We start from the raw sequence: 14,090 nt of genomic DNA on the forward strand, positions 1-14,090 counted from the left end.
CTCTTATTTTCCTGATCTTCCATCACATTTGCTGTGTCTAATTAATATGGACGATTGGTTGTTTCCCAGGCCTGCTGCTCAGAAGCCTCACTTCAGCTCCCATCTTTATAACTAAGGTCCCCTCATTCCTGGAACCTGTGACTGCTTCTGCCTTAATTTTAAATATTTGGATGGAGCATATGCTCTAATATGTTCCTGAGAGAGTGAAAAAGAGAAATAAATTTTGAAGCAAACATGGGTCTAAAAACATTTTTTCCTTTCTTTTTGTTAATATTTTGCTTTGATGTTCTTTTGGGTTTGTTTGTTGGTTGGTTGGTTGGTTTGGGTGTGGGGTTTTGTTTTTGTATTTTCTTTCCTCTTGTTTGTCCTGGGGACTGACCCAGAGGCCCTCGACCTCTGAGCCACCACCACAGCACTTTTGTTTTATTTTGAGACAGGCTGGCCTGGCTAGCCTTGAATTTACCTGAACTTCCTGCTTCAACCTCCAAATAGCTGGGATTATAAGCTTGTGCCAACACAACTGGCTTTTGTATTTTTCATTAACACACAAAACAACAGTTGCTCTTTAGAACTCTGATGCCCTTCTGATTCATAATTCCTTATACAAGACAGAATTTAATTCTGAAAGTTTATGTGATTTTTAACTTTACTGTGATATTCTAAAATTGATTGCACAACCTCAGCTTCAGTTCCTCTAGAGAGTAAACCTCTCTTCCAATGAGAGGAAAACAACTGCTCAAAGGAGTTGTAGCAGGTCATTCACAAGGTTTACTAAGGCTTCAATGGTAAATTCAGTCTGTGGATTGTCCTTTTCCTGAGCATAGAGGGGCTCCTATATAATTCTGCAATTTTCCCCTACCTTGATTGACATGGGGTGCTTCTAAATCTTGAACTTCATGGATAATTTTTGGTACTCAGACTGATTTTTCCACACTAATAAAACTTCTTCTGACATACAGGCTACAGTTTGATCCTCTCTGTAGAGTTCTGTCCCTTCTTTCTACCTCTGTGTTTCAGAAATTTGTTGAAGTTTTGTTGGCTGTTTCCTTTACTCCTCTTCTCCCACATTAACAGGAATAATTCTCATTTGTATTTACTGTATAATAGTTTTAATGGAGTCCTGAAACTGGAAAAGATGGTGTTTAGCTTCTATTCTGCTATGCATTACTGGCACTCTTTAAAGGTACATTTATAAATAGAGTTGTTGGTGAAAAATAAGCTTAATAAAAATATACTTCTGGAATAATAAAATTCTTTTAGGGATATCTTCTAAGTAGCAACACTTAAACAAAGGTTTTTTTCTAACCTTTTAGAAAACTTTTCAGACACTAGTAATACAAATGCAACCTCATTAAATTTCTAAAGTTTCTATTTACACTCCCGTAAAGAAATTTTATTCTCCCTGTCTAGCACTAGAGCATATTCTCAGAATAAGGAAAGATTTCCACAGAAATCTTGCAAGAGCACACCTAATATTCCAAGTGACTTTTCCTTGGAAAGACCAATATGCAGTCTTAGGCCGACTCATGCTGCCTGTTGCATGCTGCAAATCACTTCCCAGTGGAATCCAGACAGGAACAGAGCTCCACTGCTTTGCTAATGCCCATGCTGTCCTTCATTTCTCTGTGACTGTCCCCTAACTGTACCATGTTTTCTTTTTTATATCCCTTCACTAAATCTGGACAAATATAACTAGAAGCACAAAAACTTCAATATGGACACTTATATAAGAGAAATAGATGAGGGCACTAGCAGAGTCTTCCCATATTTCTGTTGTGAAATTCACCCTGCTCACCATCAGCAGTCATACCTGTGACCTCTGGGTTCTTCAACAGGTGAAGGAGTCCATATCTCAGAGTGGTGCTTATTGTCTCTGTCCCAGCTCCAAACAGGTCATTCACAAGGTTTACTAAGGCTTCAATGGTAAATTCAGTCTGTGAATTGTCATTTTCCTAAGAATAATTCAGTGCACTTATTTCACAATTAATTTAGCATTTAATTATAATAATTTTAAAAGAAATCAGTAGGTTATAAACATAAACCAACATAAAAACAAAAGAATACAATTTTATAAAAAGAGTCTGTGTGGTATGCCAGACTACAAGTTAATTGTCCAAATTTCCATTTCTTACCCTCTTACCCCTTGTTGCCTAAAGATTCTGTTCCCCATTCTTTTTTGCAAATAGAAAGGACATGCAAAGTATTACTCTTCCCTTCATTCAATGTAAAATATAGACACATAATGTAGTAAAGACAAAAATATATTTTAGATTGCAATATTTAAGCATGAAGATAAAAACTAGTGTATTAAGTACAATGTTTTAGTTCATTTTCTGTTGCTACAATGGACTACCAGAAACTGGGTGTTTTATAAAGAATACAGGTTTATTTTGTCCCAGCAACCTGTCAACACTGCTACTTTGTGAACCAACTTTCATTATGAGTTTTGAGGGGGACTATTTAATTGCAACTATATGATATTGTGAATGAAAATGGAAGGCACCTGAGTCTCCAATGTTTCTGGGCTATTGTACTAACTCTAGTATAGCCCACCACAAAACTTCCTTGCATGTAAGATGAATAAATTCACTATCCTAAGCACTGGCAAATGAGTATTCTCTAACTTGTAGATAAAGATGATCATGATTGATAGCAATAGGTAAATTGGTAAATTAGGGCTATATCATGAAAGATAAAATAACAAATCAAGAATATCCACATTTCTTCTGATGATGATTCACTTGGGCTCAGGATTTCCCACACATTTATTAAGAATTGGAAAATGTAAAAAATCTAATATGACATCACAGTATAAAACAACTAAAAAGGGAATGAATTACAAAGACAGAATGTACTCCAGAGGTGAGGTGTCAGGTAACTTGGCTTAGGAAAAAAATTACAAGAGTGAATTCCCCTGATATTTACCCTGCTCTTAAGATAAAAATTGAACAAGGCAAGACAAACATGAAGACAGAGAGTTTAGGTATTAACTGTTCATATAGAATTAAGGAGAGTATAGGGATAATGCACATTCTGAGGTTAAGGAACTGACTCAATAGAGCTCCAATACCTTCCAAATTGAGAAATAGAAAGTACCTGATAAGAGCAACTAATTTTGATTGAGGATTGAGTGTATTATTTGACACAGACATGACATCAGCAAGGATTAATTTTAAATACTGAATAACAGAAACTTGAAAACCTAGAATAACCCTAAAACATGAATTATATATAAAATATAAAATTTTATAAATACACTATAGGCAAAATTCATTTTTCTGCAGCTTATAAAATATCCAGGTGGGCTATAGGCTGTAAAACAATATATAATCAACAATTAGAGAGTCAGCTATCTAAATAGGTTGTTTTTCTGGACAAGGTAACATTGACTTTGCCTAGTTTTCTAAGATTGTCAATCAAAATCTCCAAGAAGACCCAAATCGGAGCATATTCCAAGGCATGGAGTAAAACATTCAGTATAGTTAAGATCAAACTACTGAAAATAAGTAAAATAGAAGACCAGAGGAACCCACAATATTGTAGTAGTTCCCTTAGCATCAATGAAAACATCAGTTCTACACAGAAAATCTCAGGCAGGAAGACTGTGGGAAATTCTCATAGAGCTACCAGACAGGTGAATATCAGAAATGTCATGTTCTTCAGCAAAAGAGAATGAATAAAAGCAACAGCAGGTGCAGCATTCAGTGAGTGGTGGCTCCGTGGGTAAGGGAAGCTCCCCTCCATCCCTCTCACCAAGTTTAAGAAAAGCAGACATCATTGTTTAACACAATCACTTCTGAGCAGAAAACAAACTCAGATGACATGATCTTATACTTACAAGTACATCCCATTCAAAAATAGCATAAAATAAAACAACAACAACAAAAAAATCACCAAAAAATAACAAGATGTGTAGAATTGATTTTTAAAAATCATGACTATAGCAGGTTACAAGATCAACAAGCAAAAATCAGTGGACTTCCTGTACTCTAATAATAAATCTTCTGAGAAAAAATTCAGGAAACAATTCCATTCAAAGTAACCTCAAAAACTCAAATTGAGTTAAGACTAAATCTAACCATGGAAGTGCACATCTCTACACTGAAAATCTTAGAATGCTAAAGAAAGTAATTGAAGAAAACCATAGAAGATGGAAAATCTATCCATATTTTTGGACAGGCAGAATTTACATTTTAAATGGTGATATTATAAAAAATGAGATATAGGTTTAATGCAATCTCAATCATGATACAAATGGTATTCTCACAGAACTAGGAAAATTAGTCCCAAAATTAACAAGACTCAGAACATCCAAAGCAATAATGAGCAATAAGAGTAATTCTGGAAGCAACACAATATATAGTACAAATTATACTAAAGAGTGTTAGTAATAAAAATAGCATAGTATGGCAAAAAAGAAGGCTTAAAATCCAACAATACAGAGACAAATCCACATAGACATAGTCATCTGGTCCTTGACAAAACTGCCAAAAATATATGTTGGAGAAAAGATACATTTTTAACCACAGATGCTGAGAAAACTGGTTATTGATATGTAGAAAATTAAAACTCAAATATTGTCACTCACCCTCCACAAAAGTAAACTCAAACTGGATCAATGAGAGAGGCATTAGATCAGAAACTCTGCAACAACCAAAAGAAAACATAAGGTCAGTATTTTAACATATTGGCACAGGTAGCAACTTCCTTAATAAGATATCTAAATCTCAAGTAATAAAACCAAGAGTCAATCAAAGGGATAGTTTCAAATTAAAGAGATTCTTCAAAGTTAAAAAAAAAAAAAAAACAAGAGCATGAAAAGCATAGAGATTTGGAGAATGTCTATTCCAGGTGCTCTTATGGCAGGGAATTACTATCTAGAATTTAAAAGTACCCTTAACACCAAACAGATAACACAATTAGGAATTGGGCAAATAAACTAAACAGACATTCCTCAAAAGAAGAAATGTAAATGACCTACAAATATATAATAAAAATGCTCAGTATCCCTGGTGATGGAGAAATACAACTCAAAGTTATATTGAAATATTATTACACTCCAGTTAGTAGGTCAACCATCAAGAATAACCATGTTTATAGCAGTACAATTCACAATTATCAAGTTATAGAACCAACCTAGATGTCTTCAATACACAAATTGGTAATGAATATTGATAAATATACACAATAAAATTTCATTCTACCATGAAGAAGAATGAAATTGTGTCACTTGTTAGTTAATGAATGAAACTTGAGGACATCATGCTAAAAAATATCCTGACTCATAAAGTCAGAAGATCTATGTTTTGCTTATAAGTAGAGTGTAGAGAGATAAAAGAAGTAGAAGGGAAAATAATAGAGTAAGAGAATCCAGAGGAAGAAAAGAGGGGAGGACATGATGAATTACTGGAGCACAAAATCTACCAAATTATGCTATGTTCAAGTATCAACCATACTACAATGTTCATGTATATGCAGGATTCAATGTAGCATGTTCACACGTGTGTATGTGTGTGTGTGTGTGTGTGTGTGTGTGTGTGTGTACACACATACATTTACACATAGCTCATCAACAGCAAGCTAAGCTAGAATTAGAAATCCCCAGCATCCCCCAGTGGAGACAGTTAAAGTAGAGAAACCAGGAAGTCTAAACATAAATAAATAAATAAAAACTGTTTGAACTTCTATGGAGTTCTTAATTTGGTTTACTGTTTCCTTCATGTCAAGGATTACTGTTTGGTTTTTTTCAATATCTCTAACTCTTTATTGAAATGATCTTTTGCTTCCTGTATTTGCTCTTTTAACTGTCCATTGGTGCGATCATTCAATGCCTGCATTTGCTCTTTCATCTCATCGTTTGCTTCCCTGATCATTTTAATTATGTATATTCTGAACTCCTTTTCTGTCATTTCTTCTGCCATGCTGTCATTGGGTTTTATTGATGTAACATCTAGATTTGTTTGCGGCATTTTCTTTCCTTGTTTTCTCATATTGTTCAGGTATCTGTGGACCACTGAGATATTGCAGATTTCCTCCACCAAATTACAATGTCCCTGAAGATTTCTATATATCCCCTCTTAGCCTTCAGTAGGCTGAAGTCTTGGAGGAAGTTGATAATGCAGTGCTCCACAAGGAAGCTGCCTCTCTAGGAGTGGTGGCCTTCAGGTGGGGTATATTCCCTGCTAGTGGGCAGAGGTGCCACCACTTGTTGACCAATGGTCATCCAAAGGGTAACTAGGCTGCAGGCTGAGGCAAGGCCTGTTTGGGCCTGTGTCTCTGGTTTTACTGTCCTTGTGGGGAAACCTCACCCGACAGGGAAGACTCACCTGGGAGATCTCGCAGGTCAGTTCCCCTCCTAGAGGTTCCCCTTAATTTACAGCTACCACCTGGGCTGGGCTGCCTTCCTCTGCAAAGTTCCCAGGGGCCTGGCCCTACCTCCTGGGCTGGGAGCCTCACCCTTTGCAGATGAGTCTCCATAGGCTGCCCCTCCTCAGAGAATCTGCCCGCAGTCCTGGAACCTTCGCTTCACCCCTAAGCATGTCTCTGTGCGGCTCTTCCACCAAGAAGCCTCCTAGGTCCTGGGACCCTGCTTTGCACTTAATTGCCTGGCTATGCGGCCCCTCCTGTGAGCAGCCACCTGGAGCCCCATACAACCACTCTGAGTCCCAGAGACCCACCGCACGCCTCTTCCTCCAGACAGCCGCCCGGTGTTCTGGTGCGGTCACTAGGAGTCCAAGCAACTCACTGCGTGTCTCCTCCTCCCGCCAACCACCCGTAGCCCTGGGCAGTCACTCCGAGTCCAAGTGACCCACCCCGTTCCTCCTCCTCCTCCAGGTAACCCCCCCCCGCCGGGTGTTCAGGAGCAGTCACTCTGAGTCGCTCTGAGTCCACATGACCTGCTGCAAGCCTCCTCCGGGCAGCCGCCCGGAGCTCCGGTGCGGCCCCTCGAGACCATGTGACCCACCACGCTTCTCCTCCAGTCAGCCCCCCAGTGTTCAGGAGTGGTCGCTTTGAGTCCAAACAACTCACCAATCGCCTCCTCCTCTGGCAACCACCTGTAGCTCTGGTGCAGTCACTCCGAATCCAAGTGGCCACACTCCTCCTCCCCCTCCTCCGGGCAGGTCCCCGGTGTTCAGGAGTAGTCGCTCTAAGTCCAAACAGCTCTCCTTGCCTCTCCTCCTCTGGGCAGCTGCCCGGAGCCCCAGTGGTTGCTCCAAATCCCAGCGCTGTGCTGAGTGGCCTCCTCTACGCTGCTCCCAGTTGTCCGAGTTCACTGCTCCAGCAGGGGGAGGGGCATCTCACCGGGCAGCGTTCTGGGACTACCGCCCCATCCGGGACACCCCCCCAACGGGAGAGACTCACCTGGCTGCTTTGAGTTGGTCCCAAGTCTCTCAATATCTCCTCTTTTGAATCCTGAGTCCTGGAGCAACATGAAATGCAGCCACCCTCTAGGCCGCCATCTTGAAAACCTGGTTTGAACTTCTAAAGTGTCAAACTAGAAATCCCTGAAGTTTACTTTTTTTTTCAAACTGCAGTATCTTTGCCCCTTTTGTCACTTATATATAATACTGGGTATTGTTACATTGGCTTTTAGAATATACACGACCGATAGCCACTTTTGCTCTACTAGTCACTGGGTTGGTGAGATCCCAAGCTGTGACTCAGTCTGGGCACAGGGTAGAAGTGGAGGAAAGGTCTCTATTTAAAAAAACCTGAGAAAGAAAAATTACTTTTTTAATAGAACCAATATTGCATCAACTACTTGATAAAAACTATTTCCTACTGTCTGTCCAAATTTTGTGTTTTGTCATAATTATCTCTCATTTTATATATTTTGTCAGTTAATTCAACCATCTCTTTTTTTTTTTTAGTTATACCTTTATTTTATTTATTTATTTTTTTTTATTGTAAACAAATGGGATACATGTTGTTTCTCTGTTTGTACATGGCATAAAGGCATACCATTTGTGTAATCATAAATTTACATAGAGTAATGTTGTTTGATTCATTCTGTTATTTTTTTCCCTTCCCCCACCCCTCCCACCCCTCTTTACCCTCTATACAGTACTTCCTTCCTCCATACTTGCCCCCCTCCCTAACCTTAACTCTTAATATACCTTTTCTTCTCTTTGCTATGCATTTCCTACCCATGTAATTCATCCTTTATATTTAAACCACTTTAACTTGTGTCTCCATATCATGCACCACACTCTTCTTTTTTCTTTATATATTCTACTTCTTTGTTATTTGCACATTTTTCCCCTTTTCAATAAAATTTAATGTACTATTAAATCTAAATTTTCCCTGCCTATTGCAAATCGATACTCTTTGGTCAATAGAGGTATAGTGGTCAGTAATAATAACTTCTGTGAACATTAGGTTGATATATGGTTTGCTCTTAAATTATCATTGCATAAGTGGCTACTCTCTCCTTTCAAAGTGGTAGCAATGATTGAATTAAAATTTATAACATGCTAATTGGATGTGTTGAAACTAAGTCAGATGCACATTATTGAGACGTAAGTACTTACAAAGGAACTTCACTTAAAAGAGGAAGAGGAATTCCTCTCTACAGACCCACAAAACAGGACCCAAGATAACATAAGTAAACAGGTCAACAGGACATCTACAAAATATATATAATTTACCAGCAGCTGAATCTACCAATGTAGATTCAGATAAAGTGTCAAAGAATTAAAAATTTTAATGGTTAAAATGATCAATGAGCTAAATGAAGATATAAGTAAAGAAAGGTGAGAGAAAATATAAGAAATGAAAGAGCATCCCAAAGAGCAGATAGAGATTTTGAAAAAAGATTATACAGATATCCTGAAAAAAAAAAGTAAGTAAATCTAATATCCAGTTAAAAATCTCACCAATAAATTAGACCACATAGAAGACAGGATTTCAGAGTTTCAACACAAGGTATATGAACTTTAAAACTCAGACAGCAATAAATAAAAGAAATAAAAATCATGATCACAAATTAAAGAAATCTGGGACAACTCTAAGAGACCAATCTAAAGAATCATTGGAATTAAAGAGAGAACTGAAATTAAATCTAAAGGAATGAATAACCTTTTCAGTGAGATATTTCAGAGAAATTTCCATACCTGTGGAGTGTAAGGGGCTCCAGATAGAACGCATTCAGAGCCCCAAATAAGCAAGATCAAAAAAGAACCTCTCCAGGACACAGCACACTTTAACACCTGTCATACAGAAAAGAATTTTAAAAATGAAAAACATAATTTTATGTCACATTGAGAAGTATTCTAGGCAGAATTACTCCTGATACCTCAACTGAGAATGTAAAAGAGAGAAGGAACTGAAATGGTGTCTTCCAAGCCATGATAGAAAATAATTGCTAATCAGGATTACCGTATCAGGCAAAATTAGCTTTCAGAATTGAAGAGAAAGAGTAAAACTTTCAAAATGAGAAGAAACTAAAAGAATCCATGATGATTTGGGGGGGGGCAGTTGTGGAATGCTTTGATTTAGAGTTGAGGGATTCCCCAAAAGATTATATACGAGACAATGAAAGAATTTTCAAAGATGGAATGATTCAGAAATGAGAGGTATAAAACCATCAGTTCATTAGTCACTGATGTGGGTTCACTGGGCAGGAACTTTGGGCAGGTAAGGTAAGGCTGAAGGAAGGTGTTCACTGGGAGTGTGCCACTGGGATTTATATTTTGTCCTTCGTGAGTAGAGGTATCTAGGCCTCCTCCTTGCCATGCCCTTAGCTGGCTTCCTCCACTATGCTCTTCTTCCAAGATGTTCTGGCTTATCGTGAACCCAGAGCTATTGAGTCATCCAACCATGGGTTGTCCCTCTGAAATCAAGAGTCAAAATAAGCATTTCGTCTTCTATCTTGTTTTTGTCAGGCCTTTTGATCCCAGAAACAAAAAAAAGCTGACTACAAATATGAGAATGGCTGATTGGATTCAAAAATAAGACCCAACTATATACTGTTTTCAAGAGACTCATCTTAAAGGCAAAGACATATGTAGGCTTAAAGTGAAAGACTGGAAATATATTACTGAAAATGGAGAAAAAAAATAACAGGCAAGTCATACCTCTAGAAAATAATTCGCTGAAAAGGTAAGGATAGTGTTTATACCTCAAATATCAGTGCATCTAATTACATAAAGCAGATACTACTCAAAGATCCAAATAGGGCACAATTCAACAATATTGAGTAATTTCAACACACCTCACTCCCCATGAGATAGGTCATTCACACATAAAATCACTAATGACCCTTCAGATACAAAAATATTATATATTAAATGGACTAGCAGACATTCATAGAATATTTTATTAAACAACAGCTAAATTCAACTTTTTCTTAGATGCTCATGGAGCTTTCTCCAATTTGCCCATATTATAGGAAACAGTAGTAAGCCTTAGCAAATATTCTTCTTAAATTTCTGTAATTACTTCCATCTAAACTATCAGGTTATCATGGAATGAAATTAGCGAGAGAATAACCACAGAAATTACATATGGACATGGAGATTCAATAATGCAATCTTAAATGATGAATTCATCATTGAGAGAATGATGGGACTAATTTAAAATTCCTAGACTCAAAATATAATAGCCATGAAATGTATAAGAGTCTTAGAAATTCTAGGAAAGCAGTTCCAAGATGAGAGCTTATAAACTATGAATAAATATATTAAAAAATCAGAAAGACCCCAAATAACCTAATAATGCATCTCCAGGCTGTAGAAAATTAAAATACAATCCCAAATACTGAACAAAGGGGAAATAATGAAGATGCAATTGAAATTAAAAATCAATTTAAAAACTGCAAAGAAACTATGAAACAAAGACTTGATTCTTTGAAAAGAGTAACAAGACTGATAAATGTTAGCCAAAATAAGCAAAACAGAGAAGACAGGATGCACTAAAATTAGAAATGAAAAATGAGCAATGACAGAGAAATCTCTGAAATCCAGAAGATTATTATGGACTACATTGAAATATCATATTCTAATAAAGTAGAAGATCTAGAAGAAATGGACAAGTTTATACCCAGATATGAAGTACAATTGAAACAACAAGATAAAAAAACACAATCACACCAGTTGTATACAATGAGATTGAAGCAGTGACATAAAGCCCTCCAGAAAAGAAAAACCCAAGACCAGATGGGTTCTCCGATGAGCTCTACCAGATCTTTAAAGAATTAGTGCAGCTCTTTCTTACAATATTGCATGAAATAAAAAGTGTGGGGGAGGGGGATAACTCCCACTTCATTTTGTAAAACCCATACCACCATGATTCCCAAAACAGATAAAGACACACCATGGAAAGAAAACTAGGACCAATAACCCTGATGAACATAAATGCCAAAATTTTTAATAAAATTTTGACAAATCATGATTGAAACCACAATAATATTGCCAAATGTTTTCCCTGAGAAGTGGAGAATGATATATAATGGGGTTGGGGGGATGGTGAATGAGAGACTAATGGGGGAACTTAAAACATGTAGAAGGAAATGAGAGGGAGGGGGTATGACAGATGGTGGAATGAGATGGACATGGATGTCCTATGAACATGTATGATTAGGTGAATGGTGTGGACCTACAATGTGCACAACCATAGAAAGAAAATGATGTACCCCTTTGTGTACAATAAATCAAAATGCTGTCTGTAAAAAATTAAAAGCTAAATAAAAAATAATAATTAAAAAATTGAGCTGCAAAAATAAAATAAACCAAAAAAATAATAAAATGGCTAATTTACACAAGCAGAAAACGGGACAATTGAAGAACCTATGAAAACATTCTAATGTCTTTTAAATAAAATCAGAAGAAAATGAAAATAGGGCAACATGGGTCATATTTATCTTAATGCAAATAAAGTCACAAATGCCCATATGGAAAAAATAAATTTTAAATTTTTTTAAAAAAAGAACAATAACAAAATTGTAAATTATGACCAAGTTTGTTTCAATCCAGGGATGCAAGAATGGTTCAACACATACAAATCAATGAACATAATTCATTACATAAAACAAATTAAGGAATAATAATCACAAGATAATCTCAATAGTGCAGAAAAACACTGTGGCAAAATCTAGCACCTATTCCTGTTAAAAATGCAGAAGAAAGGAAGGATAGAAAGAACTTCCCTAAATATCATGAGTGCTGTATATAACAAACTATAATTCAACATATAGTGAATGTTAAATGAATGACAATATTTTTTCCTACACTCAGGAAAAAGACAAGATGTGCATTGTCCTTACTTCTACTCAATAAAGTATTTGATATTGTAGACAAGCAATTAGGCAAGAGAAAGAAATAAGTGTGATATAAATAGGAAAGAAAGAAGTCCAGTTATTACTCTTTGTAAATGATATGATTCTGTATTTGGAAGACCCAAAAAATTTCACCAGAACAAAAATAAATCCATTAAAATACAATTCAGGAACTCTGGAATCTAGGTGAAAATAGTAGTATCCAGGGAAATATTTGATAAAGAAAGTTCTGAAAAATCTCAGTGTCTCACATACCAGCTACTATTCCCCACAGAGCAGCACCCACTGCAGGCAGCTGTGAGGACAGATTCTACAGTCCTGTTGCATCTTGGTGCTAGAATAGGAAACAGAGATTGTTCCTACAAATATCCCACTTGTATGCCTTGGTCACTTGATTTTGAACAAGGAGATGCCTTTACACAGACTGGCCATTAGGTACTTTCCCTTTCTCCCAATCATTTCAATTTGCATTTCATGGTTCCAATTTTATATTTTCTAAGTTGTTTATGAATATTTCCTTTTCACCTCAGGTGTCAATATTGTCTTTCTTCAGGTAGATTTTTAATGTCTCTAGAACAGTGTTCATGTATTCTAGGTATTTAATGAATCAATTTTATTTCTTCAATGATAATTCATATAGATCTTTAAAGATAAGATATGCATAAAGAGTTTGTCAGGAATGTCTTTCCTGACCATGTGACTAGCCGTAGTAACCATAGAATTACTCAATGAAACACAAAATGTAGAAGCAATCAGATAAGAGAATTGTGGTTCACATTCTACCTCTTCCATTTTGATCAGAAAGCAGTCAATGAGGACCCGAGGACTGTTCATATCCAGGGATTCTTGGTGTTCTTTTATTTTCTCCAAAAAATACTCTTTCATATCACCAACATTCTTAAAAAATGTTTTATGACTCCCTGGGAAATAATCCATGAGAACAGGAAAATTGTTGCAGACCTACAAAATAAAAATATATTTTAGTTAGAAACAGGTAACATAAACAAGCATATTATCCCTAGTCCATTGTAGAAATGATAGTTTTAAGAAAAACTGAAACAGTTCTCCACCTTCATGGAGAATTATACATGTTTAAAAACTCCCATGCCTATAGAAAGATTTGAGGGAGAGAACTATGATCACAGGATCAGAAATGGTAAAACTTTCCTTTACTCATACATCATTTTTAGAGAAAAAAAATATGAATATATAAATTTTCTTTTTTTCTAACAATCTGTAAATATGGAATAGCATGATTTACCATGATTGATGCTTTGAAGATGAGAACAGAGTTGAAGGGACTTTGGGTAACCAGAGAAAGAGTACAATGCTTGATAATAGAGAATTATGCTCACTGGGTACAGGGCAGAGAACAGGGTGGGGGAAGAGGAGAGGGAACAGGCAAGTGGTGAGGACTGATTTACAATGTATTGTATCTCAAGCTTTTATAATTATGTCAAAATGAATCTTATTGTTATGTATACTAAAAAGAAATAATAAAAATTTTAGTAAATTAAACAATAAAGAGCACAATGCTGTCCTATGCTTTTCATTATACAATGCAGCCTCATAAATAATGTAATTACCATAGATTAGGGGAGGTTTTGAAAATATCATGACATGAAATTGGACATTCTATGGAAGAAGTAACTGTGCAGAATAGTTAGGAGTCAATTTACTTTAAGATAAGCATAGGGTAAAACTGTTTGTTCAGGGTCCTACACACTGAAATGCAATCATTTCATTAGCCTAGCCCTACTACCTTGTCAGGTCAGATGCCATCTGAAGCATTGTTATGGTTAAGATGAAAATTGAC

General features: G+C 36.4%; 1 pseudogene across 1 annotated transcript in view; it reads right to left on the reverse strand.

Annotated features, from left to right (window-relative positions):
• The window catches only part of LOC306660061 (cytochrome P450 2C18-like), a 49,618-nt pseudogene that overhangs the window by 18,950 nt on the left and 16,578 nt on the right, over positions 1-14,090 (reverse strand). The window contains exons 5-6 of the transcript XR_013766624.1: positions 13,058-13,234; positions 1,811-1,952 (exon numbers count right to left, since the gene is read on the reverse strand). The product of XR_013766624.1 is annotated as a cytochrome P450 2C18-like (transcript). The remainder of the gene's footprint in view (positions 1-1,810; positions 1,953-13,057; positions 13,235-14,090) is intronic.

The sequence above is a fragment of the Sciurus vulgaris genome (genome assembly GCF_902686455.1).
Source record: "Sciurus vulgaris genome assembly, chromosome: 4".
In the NCBI taxonomy this organism is placed as follows: domain Eukaryota; kingdom Metazoa; phylum Chordata; class Mammalia; order Rodentia; family Sciuridae; genus Sciurus; species Sciurus vulgaris.